Source organism: Rhinolophus sinicus, chromosome 3 (genome assembly GCF_057876585.1).
Source record: "Rhinolophus sinicus isolate RSI-liver-muscle chromosome 3, RSI-T2T, whole genome shotgun sequence".
Taxonomy (NCBI): domain Eukaryota; kingdom Metazoa; phylum Chordata; class Mammalia; order Chiroptera; family Rhinolophidae; genus Rhinolophus; species Rhinolophus sinicus.
Window position 1 is genome coordinate 85,499,662 of NC_142503.1, and position 14,992 is coordinate 85,514,653.

Consider the following 14,992-nt stretch of genomic DNA (forward strand, 5'->3'; position numbering starts at 1 on the left):
TCTAGTAGGCATATTTCTATACCAGAAACAACAAGCAATGACATCATAAAAAGCTGCTTTGCTGCCACTTAACAAGTGTTGCCAGCTTCTCAATCCGAGATGAAAGAATCCTCACTGCCCCCACCCTGCCACAACTCAGCAGATTCCATCTTTTAGCTTTGGTGATCTGCTGCTCCCCACTCCTGATACCAATCTCTGTATCATTCAGGGTATTTTGGTTACAAGTAACAAAAGCAGACTTTAGCTAACAGAAAACAATCCAAAAGAAAAAGGAAAAAGAAAGGAAGGAAGGAAGATAAAATTACACAAGAGAAAACTCACTGGTGAGCTCAAAACCTCTCACAGACTTACTGAAGTAATTGGGCCATCAGCCCTCCAGAAGGAAACAGTACAGTTCTAGGAATGTGGGTGTGGGGAGGAATGAGCCACCTCTCCAGAGTGTTGCCATCAGAAAGAAACAACTCCTCCTGTTTTCTGCCCTGTGCCATGTAGCTCAAGACTCAAACTCCTGAGAAAGAGAATGCAACTGGTTTGGCTTGAGATACGTGCCCATTCCTGAATGAATCCAGGATGAGGTGAGAGGTGTGGAAAAGTAGTACCTTCTTTCTGATTGGCTGTTTCAGTCCTGGCCCCATACCTAAGGTTGATAAACTCAGGGTCCTGGACAGAATGCATTCCCTACAAGAAAGAGAATTTGTGTCATCAGAGAGAGGGGAAGGGATGATGGGAGGGCCAGATTAATAAATCCCTACAACAATATCAAGTAGGGTACTTCTCTCTTTGCATTTTATTTTGTTGTTTATATGTGTAGCACTCTTGCTGGACTGGATATTGCTTTAAATAATGCCCCAATATCTATTTGAAAATTAGACACCTAGAACTCTCTCAATAAGTGATTTTTAATTGCTAGCTTAAAGTATTATTCATTCAAGATACACTAACATGGATCTTCTAGTAATATTTCCCAGTTTTTTTAAAGTGATTATAAACACTGCAGATAACATGTTAGGATAAGGTTCATCTACACACATCAAATCACTCCAATTGGAGACTTGTGGTTCACTTTCTAGTCTCTTTCCTCATTCTCACATCCATTTCATCACACCCATCCTGCATGGGAATAATATCTGCTTCATGGTTGATGTGAAGACTAAATTCAATAACATTTATATGGTATTAGCACAGTTTACGGCATTTGCTAGAACTCAATAAACAGTATAGCTTTTATTAAATCTGATCTGCCATTAGATTTGATATGTGAATATTTCCAGGGGACTTTTTACAATTGCCACAGATTATAAATAACCTAATAGAATCATCATGTTGGAATCTTTGCTACTTTGCTAGCTGTGATCCCATTAACGACGTGTTATCGGTCATATTAATGATCACCATTCTATCCCTTACACAAATATTAGGTTTTGCCTTTTAGCCTTAGGCCCTTTATTCCTGTACTCATTAACTTTGTACTGTTATAAAGTCATTCTCTGTCACTTTTTATTCTTGTTCCTCTAGGTGATTTTATACTAATAAGAAGTCCTTGCATTTAGCAACCTTGCCGTGCATGAATGTTGCTTTATCTTTTATCACAGGTTGGACATGCTACTGCCCATTAGACTTTGAACTTAAGCTATAAAGATTAAAAACATATGGTTTGCAGAACTTCTATAATCACGACATATCTCTGTGCTCCATTTCCACTTTTCTCTTTTCCTCTCCTGTTCTCTCTGTTTCCATGTACCTGAGGGAGAGGCTGGTCATCACACCCATGTAACTATTCCCCTGTTCTCTAGCTCCTAGTACCACCGTGTTTCCCCCAAAATAAGACCTAACCGGAAAATAAGCTGTAACATGATTTTTCAGGATGCTAGTAATATAGAATAAGCCCTAATGAGTCTTTTGGAGCAAATATTAATAGAAGACCCGGCCTTATTTTGGGGGAAATACGGTAGGGCTTACTTTATATTACACGTATCCTGAAAAGTCATGCAAGGGCTTATTTTCCAGTTGGGTCTTATTTTCGGGGAAACACAGTAGAGAACAAGAAAAATATCACCTCCTGAGGCCCTCCCTGGACTATGTCAGTGTGGGACTAATTTAGGGCCTCTGCCGAGATTTATAAGTGTGCCCTGACAATAAATTATCTAAACCCACCCTTCCTTTATGCTAAGTTTTTCTGGTAATGTTCTAAAAATCTCCAGAATGAAAGAATGGAATTTAAACACAGCGTTTCTTAACTCCTTGAATGAGAGGCATGTTATACTATTATTATTAGTTGAATTGTGATACTAATGATAAGATAATGCACATTCTGTCTCCAAATTTTTAAAATACTCACTTGCCTATTCTTTCAATAAATACTTACTAAGCCTCTCCTTTGTTCTAGACAATAGAGACAAAGTAGTAAACAGTGAAGAAAATAGTCTGTGCGCCCTTAGACCCATACATTCTAGTGTGGAAGACTTGTAATTAAACAAACAAGTACAAAAGAAGCAGTAAACGCCGCTGTAGAAGACACACAAGTTGCCCGGGAAGCATACAGCAGGAAACCTTAATATGTCAGGGAAGACTTCCCAGGGGAACTAACTCCAGGATCATGAGTGAGATTTAGCTATATTAAAAGGAGGGTGGAAGAAAGAAAGAGTGCAGGCAGAGGAAAACAGTGAAGGCACATCCAAAGGCCTACAAGTGAATATCTGGCACAGTGCTTAGCACATAGTAAATGCTCAATAAATCTTTGTTGACTGAAAGAGATAGAGAAAGCATAGCACATTGAATGAAATGAAATAACTTTACTACAACAAAGAATACAAGTAGGGAAAACAGGCAAAATGAAGCAGAATTGATAATTAGAGGCCAGATTATGCAACTCACATAGTATTGCCTTTTGTGGACAATAAAGAGCCATTCAGGAATTTGAGACAAGACAATGACTTTGATAGATTTTTGTTTTAATAATATTACTTTGGCTGTAGTGTGGAAAGTGGATTGGGAGTAATTCAGGAGCTAAAGGGACCAGTGAGAAGTCTATGGAGTAACCCAAACAAGAGAAGGCAATGATAGGTATTAAAGGTATGGTGGAGATCGGATGGATTTGAGAAATGTTTAGAGTTGTATGAAAATGTCTTGGAGACATGAGATGAGAAGCTTTGGCTAGGCAAAAGGATCAAGGAGGAAATCTCAAATTACCGGCCTGAACAACTGGGTGAACTATGGCATAATTCACTGAGATAAGTAACACAGGGGAAAGAGCTGGTTTGGAACAAAAGAGAATTTGTTCTATACTGAGTTGGAGATCCTGTACAACATCCAAATAGAGATGTTTAGTTGGTAATTGGATCATGGGTCAGAAAAGTTCAGAAGTTAAGAAAAAACATATGTGTTGGAAATGAAGATTTGGAAGTTGTCAGAATATGGATGAAAATTAAATATACTGAAATGGATAGAATCATATATTTAGGAGAGGATCTAACCAACACCAATACTAAAGACCTAGGCAGATGAAAAGGAGAATGCACAGAGAACAAAGAGGATGTGGTCAACAAGTTATGCAGGAAACCAAGAATATATGATGTCATGTGTGTCAATGAGAAGATTTTAAGATAAATGAAGTTATCATCAGTGGCAAATGGTGCTCATGGGTTAAATATGGTTATAACTAGAAAGTATATATCCAATGAATTTTGCAACAAGCTCAACTCTTGTGACCTACAAGAATAGATTTAGAAGGGTAGTGGGAATAAAACCCAGATTACTGGGAGTTAAAAAATAAGTGGGAGGTTAAAAAAAAAAAAAATGGGAACAGCAATATAGATTGTTTATTTCAGGAAGCTTTTCTATGAAGAAAAAGAGAAAGATAAATCAGTAGCCAAAGGGAGATATGGAGTCAGCGAAAGTGGCTTAAGTGAAGATTGGAAAGAATCACCAAATAGAGCAAAGTTAAGACATAAGACAGAAAGAGTAAAGTGAATAGATTAAGATCTCTGAAAAAGAACAAAGAACAGGGACAAAATGTCTAGTAAAGAAGGGACATCAATTTGGAAGAGGGGACACACATTTCACAGAAATCTGAAGGAGAACAAGATGGGTAGAGATACAAGGTGTGGGTGTAGAGATAGGAGTTTGAGGGAGACCTTGGTTAATGACTTCCATTTTCTCTGTAAAAGACAGACCGAGGTCATTGAACGAGAGTTAACAGGAAGGTGAGGGGACAGGAAGTTGAAGGAGAATGGAGGTTTGAGAAAAAAAGAGCACATTAGGGAAACACAGAAGGATAATCAGGGAGCAATGAGAGGCAGTAGAAGTTGGAGGCCTTAAAGCTGTGGTTGTCCCAGTTTTTAGCGTTGTGTAGTTTTAGCAGTTTTCAGCACCTAAGACACAGGCACAGAGGGGCAGGCAATTGGATGGACCCACTTGGATTACTCTTCCAGCTTCAGAAGGCAAATAGCTAGCCCTCTCCTGGGCTTACAGGGATGAGTCAAGCCAATGGATATAGAGAAATTCATGTAAAATTGACATGTCACCTGAAATTACTACCACCCCCAATTCCATGAAAATGGAAGGAATAGTGGAAACAGCAGTGGGCTAAGAGTTGAGACCTGAGTTCTAACCATAACTGCCCTCAACATCTACACTTCCTTTATCAAGTCACTAGGTGTCAATTTCCTGATCTATAAAATAAAATGAATGTATGAGGCATTCTCTTCCAAGTCAGTGATCAAAATTTCTGTAAAACAGTGCTGCTCACTTATACCAGGTATGAGGGTACCTCCACAATGTCCCAATAAGATGCAGAAAAAGTTACCTTCTTCCCCATTTCACAAACAGCCAAACTGAGGGGGAAATGTCTAGAAACCTGTTATGTTAGAAAACAGAGATCCCTTGTCTCCAAATCTATATCTTTCCCACATTCAGAAACACCCTCAGATTAGCCTTGCACAATGGGAGTCAAAGGCATCTGTGGTATTATCTATCTAGAGAAGCAGCTCAAATTGTTATCACATCACAAAATGAAGACAGCATCTCCTCAACTGTGTGAAGTGACTGATCTGGGAAGTATCTACCATAAAAATCCTCCTCAGAGAGGAAAATATGTATTAGAGGACAAGATTAACAAACCTCATAACTCCAAAATTAATCAACACACAAACAAAACCAAATCAAACTTTTTTTTTTTTTTTTAAACAGGAATTTTCCTAGAAACTCAGGCCAGAGACTAGAGGAAGGATTTTTCTTTTATTTTCTTTCTCTGCCAGATGAGTAATTTCAGAACAACCACTGCGTGCTAAACAATAAGACATTCAAGGACCAAAACTAGAGAGTCATTTTTTTTTTTTTTTTTTTTTTTTTCAAACCACAACACCCTCGGGTAGCTGTTCACTGTCTCTGGCAGACAAAATTATTTTCCAGCCGGCTCCTGGAGGACTATCTATAAACAAATTAGAAATTTCAAAGGGTTTGTTTTCTGCCTTCTGGCTGCCAGTAGGGGCCGTTCCCTTTGTGTCCTTCATATGAAAAAGTAATTTAACAAAGAAAAGAGAGAAAGAGCATCTCAGTTCAAAACAGACAAGCGTGTACAGCCCCTACCCCTCCCTTCTGTCATTCCCCTCTGTCCATTGTCATGTTTGGTCAGTTTCTGTCAAAACAACTTTTATTGTATGCAGCTTTCAGTGCTGTAGGGCTCTGGTGTCTTGAGAGACAAGCTGTTCTCCTACAGCAATTCCATCAATAAGAAGAAAATGGAAAATGAGTACTGATTTATGGGCTGATTCTCCCTAACAAATGGCCGCAGTGAACACCCACCCCGGCTATGGAGGGAGAAAATCTTTAAAGTGTGTCCATTTGCCACCTCGCTCAGATTCAGACCTCAAAACAGAAGAGAGCTCTCTAAACATTTTACAACAGTTTGTCAAGCAAGGCACAAGGACATATTGCAATGGGAAGAAAAAATCAAGTCTGCCTCACTCTAACTCAGAACAGAAGTTAAGCTTAAAAAACCTCCCCTCACCCCAATATCCCAGGTGATTGGAAGCGCCAGGTATATAGGTATAAGAAACGCATTCCACTCCACACAAGAAAGCTAGCAAAATTGGTCCCCCATTTACTAATAAGGAAACAGAGACCTAAAGAGCAGGGAGGGTCTGGGTATAGTGACACAGTGCACTATCTTAAAGACAGGACCAGTAGGCTGAGGTCACTACCCCTTGTTTTATGCAGCTCAAAGACAGCATATGGACAATAAGATGCTTCCCTGAGTTCTGGCATGAAAAGTCTATTTTCTCGTTATTATCTTAGTTTTCATTCCTTGGGACTGATTTGGGGCTTGGCTGGCAATCAAGAGCTGAAGAGCAGGAGGTTCACAAATCCAGCTATTTCTAGCATGTTGACATGCTCTACTAATCACGGTTTAAGTGGCATGCCAAATCTAGACTTTGCTTTCTAGGGCCCCATTCAGAGGTTTGCACTTTGAGGTGAAGAGGTCTTAAAAGCCTTCCTAGCACAGTGCATTTCACTTAAGGAAATTCTTGGCTCAGGAAAACCAATCTGAAACTATTGGGAGGGTGCCAATAGGGAGAACAATACTGTGGGGCTTAATTTAGTGCTGTGGATTCTTTTATTAACACATGTATTTTGCATACCTTTATTTCCAATTCCATGTGTGGATTCAGCAGGTAAATTTCCAGTGGCAATACCAGCCGTGGGGTGAAGGGAAGAATGAAAAATGGCTTTCAGGAGTAAAAGCTTCAGAGCAGTCAACTCCCACGTCTGGAGCGCATGCCTGAACATGCGTGAATGTATGTGTGTACTTGTGGTTGGGAGAAGTTGAGGTGAGTGTGCGGGGTGCTAGTGAATGAAGTGAAGATGCAGGACAAAAATATGACACCCCAAATAGGACACCTCAAATACCATCCCAGAGCCCCGAGTAAGCCAAATTCTCAGAACAACATTTAGGTCATGAGCAACAAAGAAACAATTTTCTCACTACCCCCCAAGGGTACCTTCACTTACTCTCAGATAGATACCTTCCGTGCATACCCCCAGACGCATGTTTGGTAGCTGGTTAAGAAGCAAACAGTACTTTAAGTTCATTTACTTTTTTAAAATCACATGCATAGGAGATGTAGTCCTAGTCTGTTTCCCATAAGTGAGATGAAACCATCCCTTTCTGCATATGTTACAGAAAAGCATAACCTTGGAAGTACAGAAAAGGAGTCAGATTTCAATGAGAATATTTATAGAACTTGGGCTGAGATGGCTGACCTAGGTTCAAATGACTAATAGAGAACAGACTAATATTCCTTCCTTTCCCCCAACAACATAAAAGAATACGGTATTATGCTGAAGACAAGATTTAATAAGCCTAAACACATGTCATCTAAGGAAGATGAAATGTAAGCCACAGAGGGATTCTAGGTAGTGTATTCAATACCATACAGCAGTTTTACAAATTGTTTATTTCCTTTACCAGATGGGCCTTTTTAAATTTCCTCTCCGTGTGCCTTCATCCTGACGACAAACCCACCTGAATTGCTTCAGTGCCTCCATAGCGCTTTCCAGGATCTTGGCCAGGCACAGCGCATGCAGGGTTAACGCCAGCTTGAGCAGCCCTATACTCTGAGTAAGGTCATTAAACAGAAACATTTGACTCATAATTTGTTCTCCTCATGTTAAGTAGATTGCAATAACTCCGCTGTCCAGGATCTGTTTATCAGTGTTCTGTGGCTTTCAGCAGCAAATATTTTATAAGCACTAAGTAGATGTTCAGACCACTCATCAAATGAAAATCTCCTGTACTCAGAGCTGGTTTCATCATCACAACCCACCGACTGGAGAACCCTGCCCCAGACCCTAGCAAGCTTAGCCAGACGCCTCATCCTGGGGAATTCTCTTACACTAAATGACTTTATTAGAAACTGGCTCACTCTCAGAAGAGGTTATAACATTTCAGGGCTTCTTCATTGACCGATCCTGCCCTAGGAGATTGTCTTTTTATTTAGTTTTATTGTCTCCTTTATATGTATTCTAATAAAAGTGAAATAGTATGTAGTGAATAAAGAGGGATGGATATGAGGGAAGCTATAGATAAGAAGGCAGCAAAGGAGGTAAAGAAATAAAGGAGAAAAAAAACAGGAGAGATCAAAAAGGGAGAAGTGAGCAAAAGAGAAAGGCAGGTAAATAGATCCTACACAGTCTTCACTATGTTGATGATGTATCGCTAAAACTAGACCATTTAAAATTAAACAAATTATTATTGCCACAGATATGCTTTCTCCATAATAATCTGATTTTTGTTAATGAACTGCAGTGGTTCATTAGTATATAAGGTATTGTTCCCAAAAATGAAGGTGTATGACAGTTTAACTACAGGATATTGACCAATTATTAAAGAATTAGTAATGAAACCAGATCCATTGACCTATTGTGTCTATAAGGAACCTATTAGATAATGTGATGTCTAAAATAGTATAAGAATAGAAAGTTAACATTCATCATTTTCATTACTAAATGAAACCCACATGTGAAAAAAATGCTGTGATTTCATTTTTGAAACAAAGTTCTCGTAATTTTCAGTTACATAAACAAATAAGTTGCCTGTAATGATTAAGCTTCTTTAAGTTGGGAGACTGCCCTTTGTAGCCAAGGGTTACTAAATAAAACCAATATTAATACTAGAAGTAGGTTTCTATGGTTGACTGAGCCTAGATCACTTGCCCACCTAGAATAGCAGAGAGGTAAGACTGAGAGGTACTGGAAAGTAACAGACTCTCAGGACTACGTGGAAAGTGGGAGAACCATTTCTCCACAGGAATAGGGGCCACTGATAGTAACAGACAACAAAGGAAATGCAAGGCAGACAAAATTGCAGACAACTGCTGTCCTGAAATCCTCTCTCTCCCTATCTGTCCCTATTTCCTGTGGGTTACAATAGCCACATTAATCAGAGTATTAGTCCCATCACTATGACAACTACTGAGAATCTCAGGAAGAAAACGATTTATAGTTAGAAGAGAAATATAGAGATTATTAGAGGAAATCTCTCACAAGAAAATGATATTTAAGCTGAAATTTGAGGGATAAACATGGTTAGCAAAACAAATTCAAGAGTAGAAGCCTTTGAGGTTGAGGGAACTTTAAATGTGAAGTCTCTTCATTCTAAAGCATTTGGAAAATTCAGCTCTAAATCATTTGTAGAAAGGCACAAGAGACAGCAGCTCTCAAACTAACAACAAAAACAGGGCGAAAAAGCTACAGAATCACAGTTTCTAAAAACCCATCAGAAGAGGACTCGAAGAAACCCAAATGAACCAAATTCCCTAAAATGCAGAACCTTTACAGGAGAGAAGAGTTAGCACTGTTCTCATACCTGGCAGAGCTACAGCAGGAGGCGGTATCTACCGCACACTTAGCAGCCCCAATTCTAATGACTTTTTCATAGCCTCATGTGGGAAGCAGGACAGAGTATGACCCAAAAGAGCCTCAACAACCACTTCCCATGTCTGTTCCATAGGTGTTCACTGAGTGCTAAGGGGTAGTAGACTGAAAGAGAAGGGCAGAGAAGGAGATCTGAGACATCCCCTGAGATGGTGTCTGTCCGTCTGTCTGTCTGTCTATCTGTTTGTCATATGTGTGATACACACACACACACATATATAAACACACATACACATATGTTTATTACAATATATTGTATATTGTGCACATATATTATTTCCCTTATATGATATTATATAGTATAATATGTACATATAAACACATATAAATATATGATTTCTTTAAAATATTTTTGACTAAAGTAAAAATACTAACATGGATTATGGTATTTACAACACATTTAGTAATAAAATGACAAGAACACAAAGTATGGGAGGGGATAGAGGAAGTTACTCTATTTTAAATTGCTTATGTTAGTCATTAAAGTCAATGAGAATTTAATAATTCATATTGTACACGCTAACGCAATTACTGAAAACAAATGTAACACAAAGAAGCACAAAAATAACACACAAAAGAAAATGAAATACTAAAACAAATGCAATTCACTCAAGAAAAGACAGGAAAGGAAGGACAGTAGAGCAAAGAAGAAATGGATTAAATATAAAATAAATATTAACATGGGAGATTTAAAGGCAACATGCCAATAATTATATTAAATATATAAGTGAACCAAATATACTTAATAAAATGGAGAAATTATTAAATTGGTTAAAAATTATAAGATCAAATTTTAAATGTTTCTAAGAAACATTTTAATTATGAAACAGACAAGTTGAAAGTAAAAAAATGGAAAAAGGTATAACATATGTGGCAAATAATCTCCAGATAAAACCACCATCAATTCCTACCTTTCCTGGACAAGCACGCTGCTCCTTACATCAGAAAGTATCATCTAATTCCCCTTTTCTGGAACCTAGTCTGGCTTTAGTGACATGTTTAATGAAGAGAATATAACAAACATAAAATTCTGGGACCACATAGGCTACTTTATCATCAACTTTGCAGCTTTTGCCTGAGGTTCTTAGAATGCTTACTTTTTGGATATTCCCTTTGGATGCAGTGAGAAGCCTGGGTCCTCCCCAGTGGAATGAGCCAAAGGGGAGGAATTATACTATATGAGATCCCCTCATGGACAGAAACATCTGGAATAAGAGAGAAGTATTTCACTATAAAATTCCCTAACTTTGGATTTTTTTCCTTAACACATTGGGCTTAACCATGAAGTATATGATCAGTTGAGGGTCCAAAGGGGAGTGAGTGGCTATCACACTGGGGTAAAGATACGGGTATATCACAATAATTATTGATGAAGTCATTTCCACAATACCGTCCTATTTGGGGTATCTTCCTGGGACTGCTGATTTTCCCACCCAGAATGTTCTAGAATGAGTTTGAACGATGCAGTAATTAACTTCAAAACCCCTTGCATCCAAAACTGACAAACCTTTTACTATCTTATTTTTCACCCTAAATAATGCCCAGGCACAGACATAATATATGAAAGAGTCAGTAATGAGATTAAGTGAGAACATGAAAATATCCAATAAAATGCATAAAAATAGTTCAATTAAAAAATGTCAACAATGTAGACATGACTCAGATTTTAATATAAGCACACTCTCATTATCATATTAAATTTCAAAAGCATTATAGTTCAAATATATTGAAGAACAAAGCAAATTGTTTTGCCCTTGTGAGTAAAAGTTAGTGCAAGTTAAAGTCTAAAGGGATTAAAGTTAAAAATCAGTTCTTCTTGACCTAGCAAGTTAATGATCCTAAGTCTGAAATTCTTAAAGCTCAAATTCCATGCTCCCTGATTTAGTATTCTTTCATTTTTCAAATAAAGACTTCTTGATGCCTCAATAAAGTTGTTCCATCAGCAGCTTCATCCAGGGTTATCTCTCTTTGGGACAAATTTAGTTCCTTCTGTGCATCAAAAGTGGTATTAGTTCAGTGCCAATGCTCTATACACAATCCCTCAGATTCTGTATCCAATTCTGATGGGGTTTTCCCTTCAGAACTTCACAAGGGGTTTTCCCACTCCATCAAGAAACTCCTGAATATAAGCTGGGTTTTTTTTTACAATTTAACTCAATATGACACTATCTACCAAGAAACAGCATCAGATTCCACACACTAAGATATCTGTCCCACAAAAACGTCCTCTATTTCAGATACCAATAGCAAGTCCAGGTTTGTTACCTGTACATCTGGTCAACCAGCTATAAATCAGAGGTTTCCATGACCCTTTTGTGGGATTGATTAATTTGCTAGAGTGGCTCACAGAACCCAGGGAACCCATTTACTCACTAGATTACCAGTTTATTACAAAAGATATTAAAGGATTTATCTCACAAACAGCCAGATGGAAGACATGCATAAGGCAAGGTATGCAAAAAAGGCATGGGAGTTTCAATGCCCTCTATGAGCATGCCACTCTCCCCAAATCTCTCCATGTTCACCAACTCAGAAGCTCCCTGAACCCCATCCTTTTGTATGTTTATAGAGTCTTCTTTACACAAGCATAATTGATTAAATCATTAGCTATTGGCAAGTGAGTCAACCCCCAGCCCCTATCCCTTCCCCAGAGGTCCAGGAATGGAACTGAAAATTCCACCCCTCTAATTACAGGGTTGGCTCTACTTGCAACCAGCCCCCATCCTTGGGTGCTTTCCAAAATTAACCTCATTAACATAACAAAAGACACTTTTATTGCTCCATTTACTTAGGAAATTCCAAGAGTTTTAAAAGCTCTGTGCCAGTATGAAGACCAAAGATACATTTCTTGTTATAAATTGCAATATCACAATCCCTTTTCTAATAGCCTGAACACAATATTATTACAGCCCTAGCTCCACCACTGCCAAATTGAGAAAACAAAATGATCTCCAGCCTCTAGAACAGTTACTACTGGCAAAAGTCTATTCTCAGAACCCATTGTATGTGTTACTAGAGGCCACAGAGCAAAAATTCAATGATGTCCAAGGGAAGGAAAGTAGATGAGAACAGTTTGGGTTCAGCATCACCACAGGCAATCAGTTGGTGCCTGTTAACCGGAATTCACAAACTGTGAACTTAAAATTAATTGGGTAAACTCTGCCAGCAAAATGTTTATGTTGGCATAAACACTATTCACCACTTCTGTGGTGATCTCTCTAAACTTGCTGTCTCATTTCTCAGAGTGCATTTGAGATACTACTGCTAACTTACAAAGTATGGAAATTTGAAGTGCTAGGAACCCAGTCACAAGGCATTATTTGAAGTGCTTATCTTTCCCATCCATCATATTGAACAACTTAGTTTCACTTGCCCCTTTGTTTTCTGCATTTCTGGGACTTCATTCCTGCCTGAGGGTGAGTTGTGCCTAGTAACACAAACTCCACTTTATCTTATAAGGAAGCATTTCTGAGTTTGAGCTGCTACCTTTGCCTCCTGTATTAGAATTGCTTAGAAAGGAATTTAACTTCCACAATTAATATATTCAGCACTCTCAACTGAATATCTACTTGGGAAAGTATGAAATTGGACCCCCACCTCACACCATATACAAAAGGTAACTCAAAATGGGTCAAAGCTCTAAATGTAAAGACTAAAACTATATATTAATTGAAAGAAGCCAAACACAGAAAGCCACATATTGTATAATTCCATTTATATGAAATGTCCAGAATAGGCAAATCCATTAAGACAAAAATAGATTAGTGGTTGCTAGGAATTCAGGATAGAGTTTTGAATGGAGAGGGGACTGACTGCTAATTGATATGGGGTTACTTTTAGGGGTAATAAACTGCTCTGGAATTAGTGGTGATGGTTGCACAAACTTGTAAAATATACTGCATTGTATATTTTTAAAGTAAATTTTATAGTATGTGAATTATATTCCTATTTTTTTTTAAGTGCTTTCAACCTATTCTCGAACCAGTGGCTGCTGCTAATAGATCAGAATTCTATGCCTTCAGGGCCTAGTGAGGACCAATACACATTACCACATCTTCATGATGCTATCTTTCCTCCTCCCATAAATTCACCTGGCACATTCTCTTGGAACCAGTTGTATCAGATTCTGAATAACCACTTAAAACAACAACTCTTTATTTAGTGCAAGATTCTGCAGGTTGACAAGTTGAGCTAGGCTTAGCCAAGCAGTTCTTCTGGTCTTGCATATTTTCATGTATCTACAATTAACTTCTAGGTCAACTAAGGACTACCTAGTCTCGCAAGCCTCAGCAAGATGCATCATTTTTGTTCCACATGGTTGCTTATCCTCCAAGTAGGCTAAGATTATTGTCATGGGAGCAGCAAGCTTCCAGAAAGGAGGAGAGGAAGTGTGCCTAGAGGAAGAGGCACTTCATCACTTCCACTGCATTCTATTGGGCAAAGTAAGTCAACAGGCCAGCCAAGATTCAAGGGAAGGGAAATGAATTTTACTGCTTGATGGAAGGAGCTGCAAAGACATTGAATAGAGTGTGGATTCAGGAAAGGGTGAAAATAGTGGGCATGTTTATAATTTACCACATCGTAGAGCAGAAGTCCCTGGACAACAGCTGTGCACTGGGTCTAGGGAACAACCCATGTACATCACAAAGGGAGGATAAAGCGTTCCAGGAGGGCATTTCTAAGAGGAAAAAAAAAAAAAAGAAAGAACTGATAGATAAGCTGATGTGTTAGACTAGATTGAAAGGCGTTTTAGAGTTCTTTCAGAAAGTACTAGTATGGGTTACAGGATCATAGAAAACAATTCTTTTGGGTGCAGGTGGGTAATATAATTGTGTGAAATGGTCAGCTTTAGAGTTCATGCTCAGCTTAACACATTCAAATTATTAATTTCAGGGAAAATAAAAAGGATTTCAAATATATTAAATATAGTATAATATACAGTTCATTGTATATATAGTCATATTTAGTTACAAATTTACCTGGTCATAATTATCCAAACACTGAATATGATATTAATTCAGCAACCAAAAAATGTAATACAAGTAGAAGGGGAGAATAAAGTATGGAGAGATGTATGGTTTTGGATCAGGGAATGGGGTGAAATTTGGGGAATTAAAATCCAAGGATCAATAGAAAACTCAAAACATTCCATTCCAAATACTGCTAGTAGGACCTGAAACAAGTCTTTGATTTACTGAGAAAGTCCCAAGATGCTAGCTAAGCAGGGAAGTAAAACTAAGCAGTAAATATTAGAGTTAATATGTCCTACATGTTATATTAGTAGACTATATTTGTCTAAGAATAGGTTTCTTTGAAAAATCTGGGCAAAGTGGTGCAAAATTTAATTCAAAACATGTGGTAATTACATTTAAATAAACGTAGGGAAAGCAGTTTTAAGAACTGCAATTGCATATGGTCAGCCTTTGTGGCTGCCCTTAAAAATAGTAGTTAATGTAGCCACAGAATGATAATAAATGAGGCTAAAACCTCAAAGTTGATTGGGAAGACTTCCAAAATTTATCAGTATTTGCTTGAAATAACTCTATCCATGAGCATGGGT